The following is a 17132-nucleotide window of genomic DNA, read 5'->3' as shown; positions in this document are numbered from 1 at the left end:
ATAATTGTACTTTTAACTATAGTCCATAGTTTATACTAGGGTTCACTGTTTGTGTTGTGCAGTCCTATGCTCTGAATTTTTTTCTAGTAGTTCTATTATAATTTCAGCTGTACATTTTTTTAAACTTATGCACAACCCAATGGCATATGGACGTCTGAAACTCTAAGACTTTGTTGTTTCCAACTCCCTGCCCAATTATTTCTCTTGTGACTCACAGGGCCACCCCCACACTATTTTTCTTCTCTCTCCGCCACTCCTTAGTGACTGGTTTAACAGTTTTACCCTGGCGTCTCTCCCCTCCTGTCCCCTCCATGGTCAGCCTAAAGTCCTCTTCGTCAGGGCAGGTGGTCACTTGGCAAACATATTTCCAAACTGTGCACGGTGGAAGTTCATCTTCTTGGATACTATCCCACTGAGCACTCATTACAGTGTAGACCTCCCTGAGCTCATGTCCCTTCCTAAGGCACTGCAGGCATTTGCCCACTATTATAGGAACCATTCCCTCAATTCTCATATCCCATTTCAAACCCCTTTTCAGGGCAGACCAGGGCATTATTTCCATCATCTCCCTATTCCAGACTGCCCCCTCTACTGCTCTGAGACCCTCCTGCTATTAGTTCTTTCTGACAGTAACCAAGAGTGTACAGGGTGTTTTCTTACATGGCGTCCCATTTAATCCCACAACGCCTCTTCCTAGCACCTTTCTCCCTGCCTGGCATATAGTAGTCATCTAAATAGTTGTTGAATTAATGAACCATGTTGCTGTTGAAGCAAACAATGCCTTATTTGAGTGGGATCAGGCCATAAGTTCTCTTTCTTAAGCTGAATTTTAAGGGTTTTTATTTTCTTTTTTTTTTTTAAAGATTTATTTATTTATTTCTCTCCCCATCCCTGCTCCTCCCCACCCCCCAGTTGTCTGCTCTCTGTGTCCATTCACTGTATTCTTCTGTGACTGCTTCTATCCTTATCAGCGTTTCTTTTTGTTGCATCATCTTGTTGCGTCAGCTCTCCATGTGTGCGGCGCCATTCCTGGGCAGGCTGCACCTTCGTTCATACTAGGCAACTCTCCCTATGGGGCGCACTCCTTTTGCGTGGGGCTCCCCTACGCAGGGGACACCCCTGCGTGGCACAACACTCCTTGCTCACATCAGCACTACACATGGGCCAGCTGCACACGGGTCAAGGAGGCCCGGGGTTTGAACCGCGAACCTCCCATGTGGTAGACGGACGCCCTAACCAGTGGGCCAAGTCCACTTCCCTTTATTTTCATAGTTAACAGTCCACCTCTAACTATTGACTTGTTTTAAGTATTAATCCATTTATGAGAGTATAGTTGATTCTGTATGAATGACTGTAAGTATAAACCTGACACTCTAAGCTGAATTCCTATTTAAACCAGAGGTAAACTTCCACCAAAAATTAACATAACTAAAAGTGAAAAAATTTTTTATTATCTCACAGTGCTTCCAAAACACAAATCCAAATTTTTAGCTTTGGCTGGACATTGAAAAAGAGCTAGAGGACTATTTTTATAATGCTTCAGTGGCTCTTGAAGAGCTGCATTGGACAGCACATCTCAGCCTAAATGGTGGCATATTATTGTTTTGTGCATTTTGATAGCACTTAATATTTGCAAAGTGCATAATAATCATATTCGTTAGTGTTTCTGCAAAGCCCTCCTGTCAGGTGGCTCAGCATTCCTAAAGCCAAGAGTAAAAATAATTGTGTACATATTGGGAAGATGCTGAGAGGGACCCAAATGGAATCTCAATGAATAAGAATGCACAATATTCAAAATGGTAGTTTCTCTAGATACATTTCAGCAGAACTATCAAAACCTCTTTCCCTATCATTTGTCTTTCCAACCCTAGAAATAAACCCTAAGATTCAAAGAAATAAGTGATTATTAAATTAGATCTTACTTTACATGTTAGGGTTTGTATTACTCTTTTAAAACTCAAGTACACAGAAGTCTAAGTTTATGAAGGCAATGTTCAAATTGGTTTCACATATGATAACTCATTTGTGTTCTTAGCCAGAGCAATTTTCTGAAAGTTAAGTTAAGGTAAAAGATTCTTCTTGTGGCAGAGAATCAAAATTATTCAATTAAAAGGATTTGGGGTGGCCTCAAATCCCCTGGAATGTACCATCAAAGTTTAGTTAATTAGCCAGAAACATTCACCTATGGTCATGTCTGTACAGATTAGCAGACTCCAAGCACCTGTTCTAATAGGAGGCAGGGCCCCAGTCCATGAAGGACCCAAGAAACGTTGGGGCAAATATGAACAAAAGAAATGTAATTCTTGCTATCACTTGGGGACGCATTTGGCTGCATGGAATAGAAACCTGACTTCCCAACAGCTTAATCAAATCCAGGGTTCTTTCTTTTGCATAACAGAGAGAAAGCCTGGAGGTGGGCACTCCAAGGCTGGTAGCCATGACGCCAACCTCACTGGAAAGAACTGAGTTACATAGTTTCCCACCTCCTGCCCCCTACCTGGTTACATGGGAGAAGAGGAGTAATGCTATTGTTGTTTTTAACTGAGCATATTGCCATCTCAAACAAAACTAAAGTTCTGGTCATAAATTAAAAAGGAAAAGTGGTTTCTGGGTGGGCAGCCAGCAATTAATTGTGAATTATAGAGACACTGTGAATGTATGGTGCGAGAAAGAACATGCTGACTGGTGAGCAGAACAATCAGTAGGAAATATTGCTGTTGCTAGAAAGGCTTCATGGGGTTACTCCTCCTTTACTCATCTGGACTAGTGGAAAGGCACTGGACTCATATCCCAAAATCCTGGATTCTTCCATTTTCTTGCTGGCTCACTTTGAGAAACCCACTTCATGTTTTTTGGCTTCTGTTTACTCCCCTGGAATTGGGAATAATAAGGCTAGTTCCATTTCTCTCCCAAGATTGTTATAAGATTTCAAGGCAGAATCATGTATGAAAAGTACCTTGTATGATCTTGATTAAGATGGCAAACTTTATGGGAAGTGTGTTTAAAATTCTTCCAAGAATGTTCATTCCAGCATCATTGTTATAGAAAAAAAAAAAAAAAAAGGAAAAAACTAAATGCCCATCAAAAGAAAAAATAAATTTTGGTTTATTCATATAGTGTGGAATACTTCACAACAGTTAAAATGAGTAAAATTTGAGAAAGCTGGGTGGAAGTTACGAAAGTATTTATTCTACTATTCACTTTGTTTTTCTGAATGATTGACATATTTCATAATTTTATCGATTAGCAAAAAAAATCACACACACACAAAGGCAAGACAAAATAACAACAAAACTTGGAAAATTGGGCAGTGTTTCTCAATATTTGGTCTACTAATCACTTGTATCAAAATCAGACAAGGTTAAAATGCAGATTCCTGGGGCCCCTCCCAGGGCAGGCGCCAGAAATCTGTATTTCAAACAAACCCACCAGGTGATTCCTAGAGGGCCACTGACATGGGCTGGGAGGGGAAAGTGTGGGAGTGAAAAGTTGTTTAGAGGAAAACAGAAAATGTGAAGACTCTCAGGCAGGGCTAGGATGTGGGCAGAGTCAGCAGGAGGGCTGAAGCCTTATCTACCCAGGAGGCCGGAGCGGGGCACACAAGTGACCACCTCTTGACAGCAGTGAAGGGGGTTCAGCGGTGAGTGGAATCTATTTGTTAGGATTCAGCTATGGGAAATGGAGAACCCCAAACAACATTGGCTTAGAGAAGAAAGCCCTGTATTTCTCTCGCATGAAAGGAGACTGGAGGTAGTCAGTGCAAGGTGGGCATAGCTCTCCACAGTGTCGGGAACCCTGGTTTGTTTGATGCTATTGCTCTACTGGGCCATGCCCACCACGTGGCCTAAGGTGACTGCCGAGCTTCAGCCATCATGACTGCATTCCAACCAGCAAGAAGGAGGAAAGGGAGAAAAAGGGCATCTCCCCTCCCTATAAGGGCACTTCCCCAAAAGTGGTGCAGCCCACTTTGACTTACATCTAAAACTTAGTCTCCAGGGCATACTTGGCTGGAACAGAGACAGGACAGGTCTTTTCTCCAGGTGGCCAGGTGCCCAGCTCAAAATGGGGGTGGGGGTGGGAGAAAGGGGTAGAATAGACGTTAGAAGGCAGGTAGTCGCCTCAGGTGTAGACTCACAGGGCCAATGGGCTTAAAACCTGTAACAAGCCCAGGCAGGTGAAAGTGTCGGTTTGATTCTGCAGGACCCAGGAAGCTGCTGTGAAGACTGCAGGATCAGGGCAGTGCCGGTCAGGAGATGTCTGGAGTAGCAAGTAGGTGAGTTCCTCACGGCTCAGAGCCTGGTGGATCAGCCAGCACCATCCACATCATCTGAGGCAGGTTAGAAATGCAAACGCAGGCCCCTCCCAGGCCCTCCTGAATCAGAAACTGCATTTTAACGAGATCCCCAGCATTGGACTTAGAAGATGGCTGAGCAGAGAAAGGTTAGGATTACCTTTCTAGGCTAAAGCACAGTACAGAGACTAGGGACGTGTGAGTGTCCCAGGTAAAGTGGTGGCGGAGCTCCAGGGAGTTGCTGAGCCCGGTGGAAGTGAATGCGGTGGCAGGCCAGTGAGCAGAATGCTCAGACTTGCAGGATGTAAGTTCAGACTTGGGAGATGAGTGGAAGAAACTGCCAGGAAAGGAAAACAAGAAGAGGAGGAAGAGGGGCAGGCAGGGAACATGGAAAGAACATGCTCCTGAAACAAACTTTCAAAGGGTACCAGTGAAATACAGATTCAAATACTGTGTTGTTATCAGATGACTTTTGTCTCCCAAAAGACTTGTGTCCTGGCCCCATGGATGTGACCTTATTTGGAAACAGGGTCTTTGAAGATGTTAATTAAGATGAGGCCACACTGGATTAGGGTGGGCCCTAATCCAATATGATTGCTGTCCGTAGAAGCAGCGGAGAGGAGAGGAGACGAAGTCAAGGGCACAGGGGTGAAGACCAGGAGAAGACAGAGACAAGAAAGAAGGTCACGTGGAGATGGAGCCAGAGATGCATCTGCAAGCCAAGGAACATCAAATATTGCCAGCAAAGTCCCGAAGCTAGAAGAGGCAAGGAAGGATTCTTCCCTACTGGCTTCAGAGGAAGTGTGGCCTTGCTGGCACCTTGATTTAGACGTCCAGCCCCCAGAACTCTGAGAGAATAAATTTCTGTTGTTTTAGACCATCCAGTTGGTGATACTTTGTTACAGCAGCTTTAGGAAGCTAAGAAGTGTATTGTAGACCAGGCAGCACTTACTCCTCTCAGCTGAGAGAAGGAACAGTTACTCCCATTTGAGAAGATGAAACTGAGGTTCAGAGATGTTGACTTGCCAAGGTCCCAAAGCTAACTATTAACATAGCTTATACTAATACTTTGGGGAGATCTGAGCAGTTTCCAAAGCCCTAGTTTTATGCATTATTTAATTTACTCCTCATAACAATCCTCTAAGATAAACAGAATGTGGCTGTTATTTTAATTGTGCAAGTGAGGAATTCCAGGGCTTTGGGATCCAAGTCTGATGTGTTTTGCATTTTGTTGTCTGATGTCCTGACTCATGATGATAAAGAAGAAGGGTTGAGGGTGTGGGGTTCACCAGATCTGAGTTTGACCACCTTTGTCAGTGTGTCGCTCAGTGAGAGGCATATTAGCAGTCCCTCTAATGGTAACTGATATTGATATTATCATAAATCAGGACAATAGGTTTTGTTCGAGAGGAAAGTAATATTATAAAAATAGCTGATTGGAGTGAGGGGCACAGAAGCCAGATAGGAGGGGAAATTGAAGCAAAGACAGATGTCAGCAACAATGGAAGAAGCTCTAGATAGTGCTTCAGAGTATGGACTTTGGAGTCAGACAAGCTGAATCCACGTGCCAACGTGCCGCTTCTGAGAGCGGTGTGGTGGGAAATTCTCATCCTCCCCTCACCTCCACCTCTTCAGCTTCGAGACTGAGAGAATACTGCTTGAGTAACAGTTTGTGGATTATGAAAGACAGTACATAAAATGCTAAATCCAATGCTCAAAACACAAGAAATGTTCAATAATTGCAACTACTCTTAAGTCTGGCTATGGATGGCGGAGTGGAATGAGGTGGAAGTCAGAAGCCCCAGCAGGTTGGAGCAATCACTAAAGAATAAAATATTCTACATGAACTGCTTTGAGGTGGTGTTGGGCTTTTTATCAGTTTATATATTTTATATCAATTTAAAGTTTTAAAAGGATGAAATGATTTTTTTAAAGGCTAATCTCTCTTACTCAGGTCCACAGTCTTTACACATTGATTACAAATGCCTTGCTTTCAGATGATGCTGCATTCATAATGGATGTTTCTAATGTGTATATTTTTCATTCCTCCATTTCTCATAAATCTATTTGGTAACTAGGAATCCAGTAAATAAATGCAAAACAAATAGTCATAGTTCTTCACCTTGAATGTTTATGAAGTAAAAGAGATCAAAGGGAAAACTCCAGTGAACTTGTATTGTCTCATTTATGAGAAGTGCTGGCACAGCTTATGAAGGTGACAGATGTTCTGCTTCCTAGAACCTTTCTGTTCCATTCCAAAAATCTATATTTTTCTTTAGTACATTGATTTCTTGTTATAAAGCAGGAATGGCTAGTCAATATCTTTATTTGAGAGCTTGGGGGTACCAGAACGTAAGAGAGAAAAATACTCCAGTACTTAGAGGATTGTTGATGAGGTGGGGGAAGTAGGACCCAAGAGAAGGTAATCTGTATCTGGGAAATTATTTACAATTGGACTGAAGGTCAGAGAGACTTGCCAGAAGAATAAAAGAGGGAGCAAAAGAGAAGAGCAACCAATTACAAGTAAACCCTTTGATGGATGAGGAAGATACTTTAATGGATGAGAAAGCGCTTTCCCCAGTGGCCAGCTGGCCAGCCTCATCTCTCTCTTTGGCTCATAGCACGGTGGCAAGATTCAGGGTAACAAATCATGGAATATATGATAGCAAACAAGCTGATGCAAACTAATAACGAATTAGAAGTGTTCTCTTCTGTTTGCCTGAGGGGGCACTACCTTCTCTTTTGGGGTGGCATTGGACCCACATGACACCAAAATATAGTTGGAAATTGAATTGACTGGTTATGAATAATTAATTTACATCCAAAACATCACTTTTGCCAGAAATGTAACATTTCGATAGTGTATTTCTAGTTGCAATACATGCTCTCCGGCATCATCTCATTTTAACTTATAAATAACTGTGTGAGGTAGGTGTCATTGTCCTCAATTTATACATGAAAAACTGAGATTTGGAGACGTTAACAACAGTATCTGATCTTAGCTGTGTCTCACTCTAAAAGACCGTACTTCCTTTCTTTGGCTGTTCCAGCCAATGTCAACCTATGGCCCTCTGGTTCCCATTAAGGGCTCCTGCAGGGCCCATCCCTGCCAAGCATCCCTGAGGCTTCGAGAGCTGTTTTTTCCTCCAAGGCAACACCATGTCCTGGACATCTCTCACAGGCCAGCCCCACATAAGGTCACATGGAGGACCTGGAGAGCGGCAGGTGCTAGGGGTGAAACAGAGCAGGGCAGTGCTACAGCAGCTAAGCTCCAGCTTCCCTGGGCTTTGGGCGATTCTCGTGCCCGGGGTGCCCCCAGTGTTCTCTGCTGCTCTCACCTGCTCTGCAGCTCTCATCCGGGAATACAACCACGGTCATCTAGCTGGGAAAGGATGAGCAGAGTCAAGGCCAGGATGGTCTGCCTCCCAGTCCTTCGTTGTTTCCACTTCTCTGTGCAGCCTCACTTGGCTTTGGGAATCTGAAGTGTCTCGAAGTGGTGGTGGGAATTGGAATGGTCAAAGGCAGCTCTTTGCGGAGCCTTCACCTTGAACCATCCCAGTCGTGCTCCTGGCTGCCTGATCATAAAACCTGTGCCCAGCATCACCTTCCAGGTGACCTGACCAGCATACAGGAAAGCAGGACTTTCCACCTCACTCTTTACCCTGGATTTCTAGTCACGCAACCTTGGCTCCTTGAGCCCACATTTCATGGCTGATTCATCCTGGATTTTCAGCAGTGGAAAGCCCCCAAAATAACGGTCCTGAGCGCTGGAGTCAGTCCCAGTGTGAGTCCCGGTTTCACCACTGCCTCTGAGAAATTGGACAACTCACTACTTTTTTAGGCCCCAAGTTCCTCAGCTAGTCTAAAAGAGATGATAATATATTTACCTCATAAGGTTGTTAGAAGAATTAAATGAATTAATGCATGCAAAGTTCTAATCCAAAACCTGGAATAAACTTCAACAAAAAATTTTAGCTGATAAACAGCTGTGGTGTTTGGGAACTGTATACACCCCAGAAAAGCATGTTCTTTAACTTAATCCATTCCTGCAGGTGTGAGCCCATTGTAAGGAGGACTTTTTCATGAGGTTATTTCAGTTACAGTGTGGCCCAGGATGGGTCTTATTCCTAACATTAGAGACCTTTAGAAGCAAAGTGAGACTCAGAAGGACACAAAATGAGACTCAGATGGACAATGTCAGCGGGAGGCAAGAAGCTGAAATTCAAGGGAACCTGGGAGAAAACAGAGTTCAGGAGAGGCGGTCATGTGCTTTGCCACATGACAGAGAAGCCAAGGACCAAGGGTAGCTGGCAGCCAGCCCCAGACCACCAGTCTTTGGGAAGAAAGCGTGGCCTTGATGACACCTTGATTTGAACTTTCTCTTAACCTCGAAACGGTGAGCTAATAACTTCTCATTGTTTAAGCTAACCCATTACATGGCATTCACTTGAGCAGCCAGGAAACTAAAACAATAGTTAGAAATGGCCATACTCTTCCCCCATCTCCAGACAAATCCCATCACTCTACTTCTCCAAACCCCCATCCTAAAGCAGAAGTCTGGCCTTAAAAACCACGCTAGCTGTGTGACCTTAGGCAAAACGCTCAACCTCTCTTGGAAGCAGTTTTTTTCCTCCGAACAATGGAAACCATATTTTGTACTCACTTTAACTCACAGCATTATCACGAGATTACATAAGGTAGTAATATAAAGAAGCTCCGTCTTTATGGATACCTTGCTTCCATTTCTCTTACAAAATACTTTAGATTTCTTTTCGGCACTAAGCACAGGGCTTTATACTAATCTCTGTTTAAACGTACAGACTCAATTAGGATTTATCAGATTAACATCGTTCTAAATTGTTTCTCTACGTTCAGCCTTCACATTTTTTTCCTTCATATGATACACTTATCTATTCATGAGTTTTAAAAATCTATTCATATTAAAATGAAAGTATGCAAGGACCCCTACATTTGTTAGTCATCTATCTTATTCATTAAGAATGAATCTGTGCTGGGGCAATGGCAGAGTCAAGGAAATATTATTTGGGGTGTGTGCCCTCAATTCTATTATTAGCACATGGGGGAAATGACCTACATACTTAACATTAAAGTTGTCTTGAACTAATAATGCAAAAAACCTCAAAACGTCCAATTGTGGAACAAACTTCTAACTCTGATGGTAATTCTCCTTAACAGCATTCCCGGCTGCCCCTGCCTGAAATGCGAAAGATGTGTCATTATGGAATTGAAAATCTTAGGCTTCATCACCTGTCAGGCTGGAAGGAGCCTGGGGCATCACCCAGCCGAACCCCACGGTTTGCCTTCACTTTGTTTGGGGTTACTGCTGGACGGCAGGGACGAGAGGTAAGAAAAGAGGGGGACACGAGTCTAGTTCTTGTTCTTATGCTAGGGCGTCTTCCCTGTCTCCAAGTTGATGGGACGTGGGGAAAGGCAGGATCAGCCTGAGGCAGCAGGAATAACGAGGCCCCCTGAAAATCATGGTCGAGGCTTCTGTGGTTGGAAACTGAGAACCTCGCCAGGGGATTAAAGAGATTCTGCGAGTGTGGTTTCCGAGGGGGCGGAAGACTTTCCCTCCCCCAGCGGCGCGAGGCCCGCCCCGCCCGGTGCCCCAGAGTAACCCCAAGGCGCCTCGCAACCCGGGCTATCCTCGACGCCGCCGAGTGGGGAGAGGGCGCGCCCCTCAACTCTTCGAACGAGGGTGATTTAACTTTGCGCCCACGTGGCTGACCTCGCTCCGCTCCCACCTGCCTTGAGGGGGTGGCGGGGCAGTGGGGGGGATGGGCAGCCTCGGGAGAAGGGGACCTGTGACCCAGCAGCCCGTGGAGCCGAGCGCCGAGTGGCGGGGGCTGCGGGGCTCCGGCGGCCCCGCCCGGCCTGAGGGGGTGCCAGCTGCGGAAACGAGGGCACGTAGGCCAGGCCCACACCCTCCGTGTCCCAGGGAACCTGAACCCACCAAGGCAGAAACGCTCAGGACTTGCAGCGGGCCGCCCAGCCCTGCCGGGGCGCTGGGCAGTGGCGCGCAGGCGCGCCGGGCTCCGCGTCTGACCCGGAGTTACCCCGAGCGCGAGCCGCCGCGAACTAGGTGAAAGGTAACTAGCAGGCGCCGCTCGGGGCGACGGCCGAGGCGCGCGTGCGCGGCGGGCAGGGGTGGGGCCACTTGCTGCGCCAGCCCGGAGTCGCTCCAAGTCTGTTCGGAGTTCCTGGGGTGTGGGTGATGGGGCTGAGAGATCCTCGAGCCCACTTGGAAAAAATTCCTGTCACCCAGTCCTCGATGGGGGAGTGCGGTCCAGGGAGGGTGCGAGGGGAACAACGACCTATTGAGTGCCATGTGTGTGCCCGGCACGTGCATTCTTTTCTTCAATTCTGACAGGAATTTGAAAGAGATAATAGGAACCCCCCCTGGTGCGGACGAAGAAACGGAAGCTCAGGAAGTGCGTGTAACTTGCGAAGGTCAAGCAGTAAAGGGCAGTTTGCATTATTGGTCCTTAATTGGAGGTGTCTTTTTGCCCTTTTGTTAATAGGACATGTGTAGCACTTTTTTTTCCTTCAATACTAGTTCCATCCTTACATGAAACTTACAAGCTAGGTGCTATTACTTTTACCATTTTACGCACGGGAAAACAGGGTCAAGGAAGTTGTCCTGGGATCAGAGACTGGCAAGTTGAGGTTTTGTGCCCCACTTTGGAAGGATAAAAACCTTAAAGCACAAGGTCAGGTTCTCCCACCCCTTATCTCCTGGACCCTGGAGAAGAACTTGAGGACTTCACACTCTGCGGGGTGAGTGGGCCAGGACTTGAGGAAGACAAAGTTCTCAGCTTTGGCGGTTTCCTTTGATTGCACGTTTGCATTTCAGAATTACAGGTGACTATCCCTTAAAGAAGAGAGTTGAATTGCTAGCTCATCTAGGGACAGGGTGTTTGTTGAACTTCGTATGTTTGTTGGGTGAGTTTACAGCCAAATGAACACATAGTCAATGCCTGAGACTATCCCAGAGGAGACCTGCTTTTCTTTCTGGTGGTGAGGGAAACCTCTGCTTTCTTGTGACTTTTCCAGGATGAGGACTCTTGCATTCATTCAGCAGACATACTTAGCGCCCACTCTTCTCTGCACAGATTCAAAGGGCAGGGGGAGCCTTGCTTCTGGAAATTCTGTCCTGGAATCCTAGACATCTGTCAGTCTGCCTACCCTTCTGCTTGGTGAAAGCCATGCCTCCCCCACCAGGATTCTCCTCCTCCCATTCCACCACGGTCGGTCCCCCCCATCAGCGACCCCCTGTGAGCCCAGAAGCACACCACCCAGGGAGGAGCATGGGACCCAATCACAATCCTTCCACCCCATCTGCCCCCTCTGTTCCCCAACTGTTCCTCAGAATCACAAAGGCCCCAAATTAAAAGCAGTTCTGCTCTCCTCCAGGAGGCAGCTTTGGAAACGAGACACCTATGAAAACAGAAATGCAAGGGAAGCAGAAAAAGCTACAAGGAGCAAGCCGGGCCCCCTCCCACCCCACCCTCGTCTGTTTGCAAGAATCCCCTCCTGTGAGTGTCCCCATCAGGGAGTTGGAATGTCAATCTCTTGTGCCCTAAGACTCTTGTTGCTGCTCAGGCAGATAAAAAACAAAGGCTGTAATTGGACTGTCTTTTGCCCTAATGTAACCCTGCCTTGCAGCCTTCCTGAGGCCACCAGGCGAGAACATGTGCTACCCCACGCTCTCTGCCTCTGTGAGCAGCCTGCCTGGTGGTGCTGGCAGGACAAGGGCTGCTTGGGAACTTGCACCATCATCCTGTTGAGAGTCTCCTGTGCTGAGAGCTTTTGCCACACTGGACCCTGAGCTAGGCACATAAACTTGAAATTCAAAATGATCATCCATAGCCCTGTGCAGTATGTAGTGGGGTCCCTGTTTCTCAGAGGACAAAACTGAGGCCCCAAAGGGGTAAGTGATTTCCCTGCAGCACAATAAAAGGTGTGACTCCTCAGTGCTCTGTGCATTTGGACCCAACACCCCAATGGAGCAGATTCTTGGAGCTGGTTGGGAAAACTGTCCCTAGATTCACTCACTTTCCCAAATTACCCCAGAGAAATTTCCCAAAAAAATTTTTTAAGAAAAAGTATAATTCCATGCCTTACACACAGTTAGATAATGAGTGAGTTAATGGAGGAATGAATGACCTAATGACGGCAGAGAATGGGATGAGGACATGCCGAGAACTGTGCTTGGCATGTAAACATTCTATAAATGTGTCCCGAAAGAATATATAAAGGAGGTAGAATAAATCAAAATATAATTAATGGAAGGATTTCAATATGAAGTACAAATATTTTATGAAAAGCCCTTTCCTAGCCTTAAACTGGCAGATGACATTTATGGTCCTCTTGGAATCTGAAATTCTTCTCTTTGAATTATTGGGGAAAGGTTTACTGGCCCCAGCCAGTTATGAGTGGATGCAGCCCTGGTCCCCAATCTCCTCCTAGTTGAATTGCTTCTCACGGTGATTCTTCGTGTGATTTGTGCTCCTGGCTTCTAGCAACAGGAAAGGACTGTCATTCCATTCAGTAAGAGCTAGTACTCTTTATGAAGCCCTACGTAGGTTACAAAACGTATGAGATAAAGTCTTTGCCCCCATGTAGGAAAAGCATGAGATTTAGAGTCAGAGGTCCCAGGTTTGAGTCCCTGCTCTTACCAGGATGTACCATCAGCACATGATTTAATGTGGGCAAGCCTCGGTTTCCCCACATATAAAATGGGATATAAAATGACCTCACAGGGTAATTTTAAGACTAGCAAGGGAATTTAATAATAAAGAATATGTTTTTTAAAATGGGGAATTGATAATTGGCAAATACTGTTTAATTGAATTGAACTGACTTTAGAGCGAATATGGGAGGTGATTAAGTTGTTTTGTCTCAGGCATTAAACATACCCCTCTCCAGGAAAGGAAACAGAATGCTGCACACTTGAGACTTAAGGAGGGCTGTGGGCTGGCTGGTTTCCAGGCAGCATGGAGGAAGGAGGAGCAGAGGGTTTTACTGCCCAGGAATGGCGCAGGGACTCAGCAAGCCTCTTGGGCCTGCACCTGTGTCTTGGATCTGTCTGCCTCTTCCCCGAGAGACAGAGATGTGTCACTAGAATTAGATGGCTGCAAGCAGCTGAAGCCAGCAAGGGCGCCGCTGTCTCCCTGGGTTCACTGTGCCACTGCCCTGCTTATGTAGGTCTGAATTCACAGCAGCCAGCATTCATTGAGCCTCTCCTGGATGCCAGGCCCTAAAAATCCAGAGCAGAATCAGACTTGGTTCCTGTCCCCAAAAAGGTCACATGTGAAAGGGGAATAAGATATGGACACCAAAACCCATAATGTAAGAAAAGGATAAATATCCTAAGAAAAGGGTAACTACAACAATGAGATACCATCTCACACCTACTAGAATGACTATAATAAAGAAAAGTGGAAATTAACAAATGTTGGCGGCAATGTAGGGAAATTGGAGCCCTCACACATTGATGATGGGAATGTAAAATGGTGCAATTGCTGTGGAAAACTGCTGGCAGGTCCTCAAAAAGTTAAACATAGAGTTACCATATGACCCAGGAATTTACTTCTAGGCAGATACCCAAGAGAGTTGAAAACAGGTGTTCAAACAAATACTTGTACATGAATGTTTATAGCAGCATTATTTATAATAGTTAAAAAGTAGAAACAACCCACATGTTCCTCAGTTGATGTGTGAATTAACAAAATGTGGTATATCCATGCAATGGAATAGTAGTCAGCCCTAAAATGAATGAAGCACTGATGCAGGTGACAACATGGATGGACCTTGAAAACATTACGTTACGTGAAAGTGTCACATATTGTAGGATTCCATTTATAAGCATTGTCCAGAACAGGCAAAGCTATGAAGACTAAAAGTAGATTAATGGTTGCCAGGAGGTAGGGGAAGGAAAAATGGGGAGTGACTGCTAATCGGTACAGGTTTTCTTTATGGGGTCATGAAATGTTCTGGAATTAAATAGTGATGACGGTTGCAATACACTCTGTGCTGGAAGTCACTGAACTGTTCACTTTGAAGTGGTGAATGTTATGTGAATTTTACCTCAATTTTAAAAGAAGAAAAAGGAGTAGGGATAAGGGAAAGAGGAGAAAGGGACAAATGGAATGACACATAGGTTTAAGAGAGGAGAAAGAGAGCATAATGGGGAGTGAGAAATTCCCCAAGGAGGTGGCCGTGGCCTGCCCATGAAAGTTGGAGCCTGTCATTCCTGGGACAGGAAAATGTAACCATGCATTTGCAGCTTTTGGTAAATAAAAGGAGTGGAGTCCCACTTTGGTCTTAATGCATGCTTCCTTTGATGTACCCGACGATTTTGAAGGCTGGAAAGAGAGAAACACCATGCAACTTGCTCATCCTTCTCCAGGAGGAAAGCACGTACCCTAAGCTGCACAGCCCGGGGTTTGACTCGCGTTCACCAGCTGCCTGCCTTGTTAACCGCCTCCCCTGTGTGTCCTGCTCCTTGTTTGTAGAATGAGGACTCTGACTCAGGGCCTTGCTGTGGGGACTGGGGGAGGCAGGTAGGGAAAGCACTCACCAGCAGGCCGCAGATGTGATGAACTCTTGAGAAATAGCCGCTTTGTCCTTCCCCAGGCATGTGGGCAGAAGAGCAGAGGTCAGAGTTCAACAGAGCGCTGGTCTCTTTTGGTTTAGCCTCACAGCCTCTTGTAAAATGGTAAGCCCCAGAAAGCCTTCAGACCTCCCTCCTAGACTCAGAAATAGCTGTTTCTTCCTCCTTATCCTTTAAAAACTTGTGCAAGTGCCGGCCCCTTAGGAGAAAACCAACTGTTAATTAAGCATAACCCCATTCTGTCTGAGGACAGTAATTACCCTTCTGCCTAGACCTCTCCCTACTCCCAGGGGAGCTTGAGATCTTAAACGCATCCCCTGGGGGTGGACTCTGGCCCCCCTGAAGCGTTAGGAATAGCGCTCAGGAGCCCCATCTCTTTCTCAAGCTTCCTGACCTTCCAAGGACAACACAGAGGAAAGCCAAGCCTCAGAGGCATTTCCTGAATAATCCAAAATGCTGGTGTCAAGGAACTTACCCCCACAGCGTCCAAGTCTAACCCATTCCGGTCTTTGTCCCACTTCATATTCGAATTTACTGTAGTGAGTGTAAATGTTAATTCCCAAAAGGCTTATTCAGAACTCATCGTCACTCAGAAAATCTGTCAGGGCTATGAAAAAGAAACAGCAAGTTTCAATCGGAGATAAACCCATCTCAAGTCTTTGTCAGATGGTTTAATGTTCCCTTGGGGAGGGTGGGGCAGGAGCTAGTCACTGAGAGCTTCGAAAGAAGCCGGTTTCTGCCTCCAGCACAACGTCTTCATTTTGCTTCTCTGGAGCTCAGTTCCTGCAACTGTTCATTTAGAGGTTTGGCTTAGTGGATCCTGAAATTCTCTTTTAAATTTGCCATCACCTCTGGTATGAATTTGCAGTTATGCTACCTGCCCCCAGAGAAGGGAGAGTTTTGAAACTAAAAGCCAACATTTCAGAAACTTGAGACAAGACCTGTAAAATACTGACGTATATTGAAATTCAAGCACAAACACCCCTAGACACCAATTATAACCCAATAGCAAAGTCCAATTCAGGAAAATATGTGTTTAAGAACAATGAAAGTATTATTTAGTTCTTTTCCAAGTTTAAGCTAAATTTAACTCTTTTTTTTTTTGGCTAAATTTATTCCCTTTATTTTGCTGCATGTTGAGTATATCTTTTAAAAGAAGCAAGCACATTTATTGAAAGATAATACTGCGCCAACTTTTCTTAGCTTGGGGAAACAATGACTTTATGTGCCTTTCTGCACATGTATGGGAATTAGATAAGGAATGAGGACCTTTAGAGCCTATAGCTAGGAAGAACAATGACTACATTTCTGAATTACCTCCTCGACACAAATAAAACTAGGAAATGGTTGGGTTGATGTAGTGGACACTGTTGGTACCTGCCCAGATTTCCTGTAGGTCAGGCACCCATCCCTCTCCCAGCTGCTGGAAATGTTGGCCACTAATAGCTCATGACAGCTCCCTTCTCCAGAAATTGTCCTCAAAGAACTGACTCTCCCAAGCTACCCATGCCCTCAGCCTGCAGCTAAAACCTGATGGATAAGGGGTCAAATTACCTAGTCCCTTACCTGAAGGTGTGACCAACTCTGTGATTTATGCTCCCAGAGCTCCCCCTGGGTCAGGTCAAGGCTAGATTTGACTGAAGCAGCATCTTTGCTTCATTCTTTTTTTTCCAAAGATTTATTTATTTATTTCTCTCCCCTCCCGCCCCAGTTGTCTGTTCTCTGTGTCTATGTGCTGCGTGTTCTTCTTTGTCCGCTTCTGTTATTGTCAGCGGCATGGGAATCTCTGTTTCTTTTTGTTGTGTTACCTTGCTGTGTCAGCTCTCCGTGTGTGCAGCACCATTCCTGGGCAGGCTGCACTTTCTTTTGCGCTGGGCGGCTCTCCTTAACGGGGCGCACTCCTTGCGCATGCGGTTCCCCTACGCGGGGGACACTCCTGCGTGGCATGGCACTCCTTGCGCACATCAGTACTGTGCATGGGCCAGCTCCACACTGGTCAAGGAGGCCCGGGGTTTGAACCACGGACTCCCTTGTGGTAGATGGACGTCCTAACCACTGGGCCAAGTCTGCTTCCTTTGCTTCATTCTTTGCCCTCCCTGGCAGGTTTCTTTTGCAAGCACTCCCTCAATAAATCACACCCCAATACCTGTCTCAGACTTGGCATCTGGGAAACTCTAAAGGAGAATATGAAATCATAGTGGGCAG

General features: G+C 45.7%; 1 long non-coding RNA gene across 1 annotated transcript in view; it reads left to right on the top strand.

The window, feature by feature from the left end:
- The window catches only part of LOC131279524 (uncharacterized), a 72395-nt gene that overhangs the window by 5467 nt on the left and 49796 nt on the right, over nucleotides 1-17132 (top strand). Inside the window, exons 2-3 of the long non-coding RNA XR_009186946.2 lie at nucleotides 4201-4273; nucleotides 9488-9655. This is a non-coding gene — a long non-coding RNA (uncharacterized lncRNA). The remainder of the gene's footprint in view (nucleotides 1-4200; nucleotides 4274-9487; nucleotides 9656-17132) is intronic.

This window comes from Dasypus novemcinctus, chromosome 8 (genome assembly GCF_030445035.2).
Source record: "Dasypus novemcinctus isolate mDasNov1 chromosome 8, mDasNov1.1.hap2, whole genome shotgun sequence".
Taxonomy (NCBI): domain Eukaryota; kingdom Metazoa; phylum Chordata; class Mammalia; order Cingulata; family Dasypodidae; genus Dasypus; species Dasypus novemcinctus.
The sequence above is the reverse complement of the archived record's forward strand: the minus strand, read 5'-3'. Positions and strand labels throughout refer to the sequence as shown.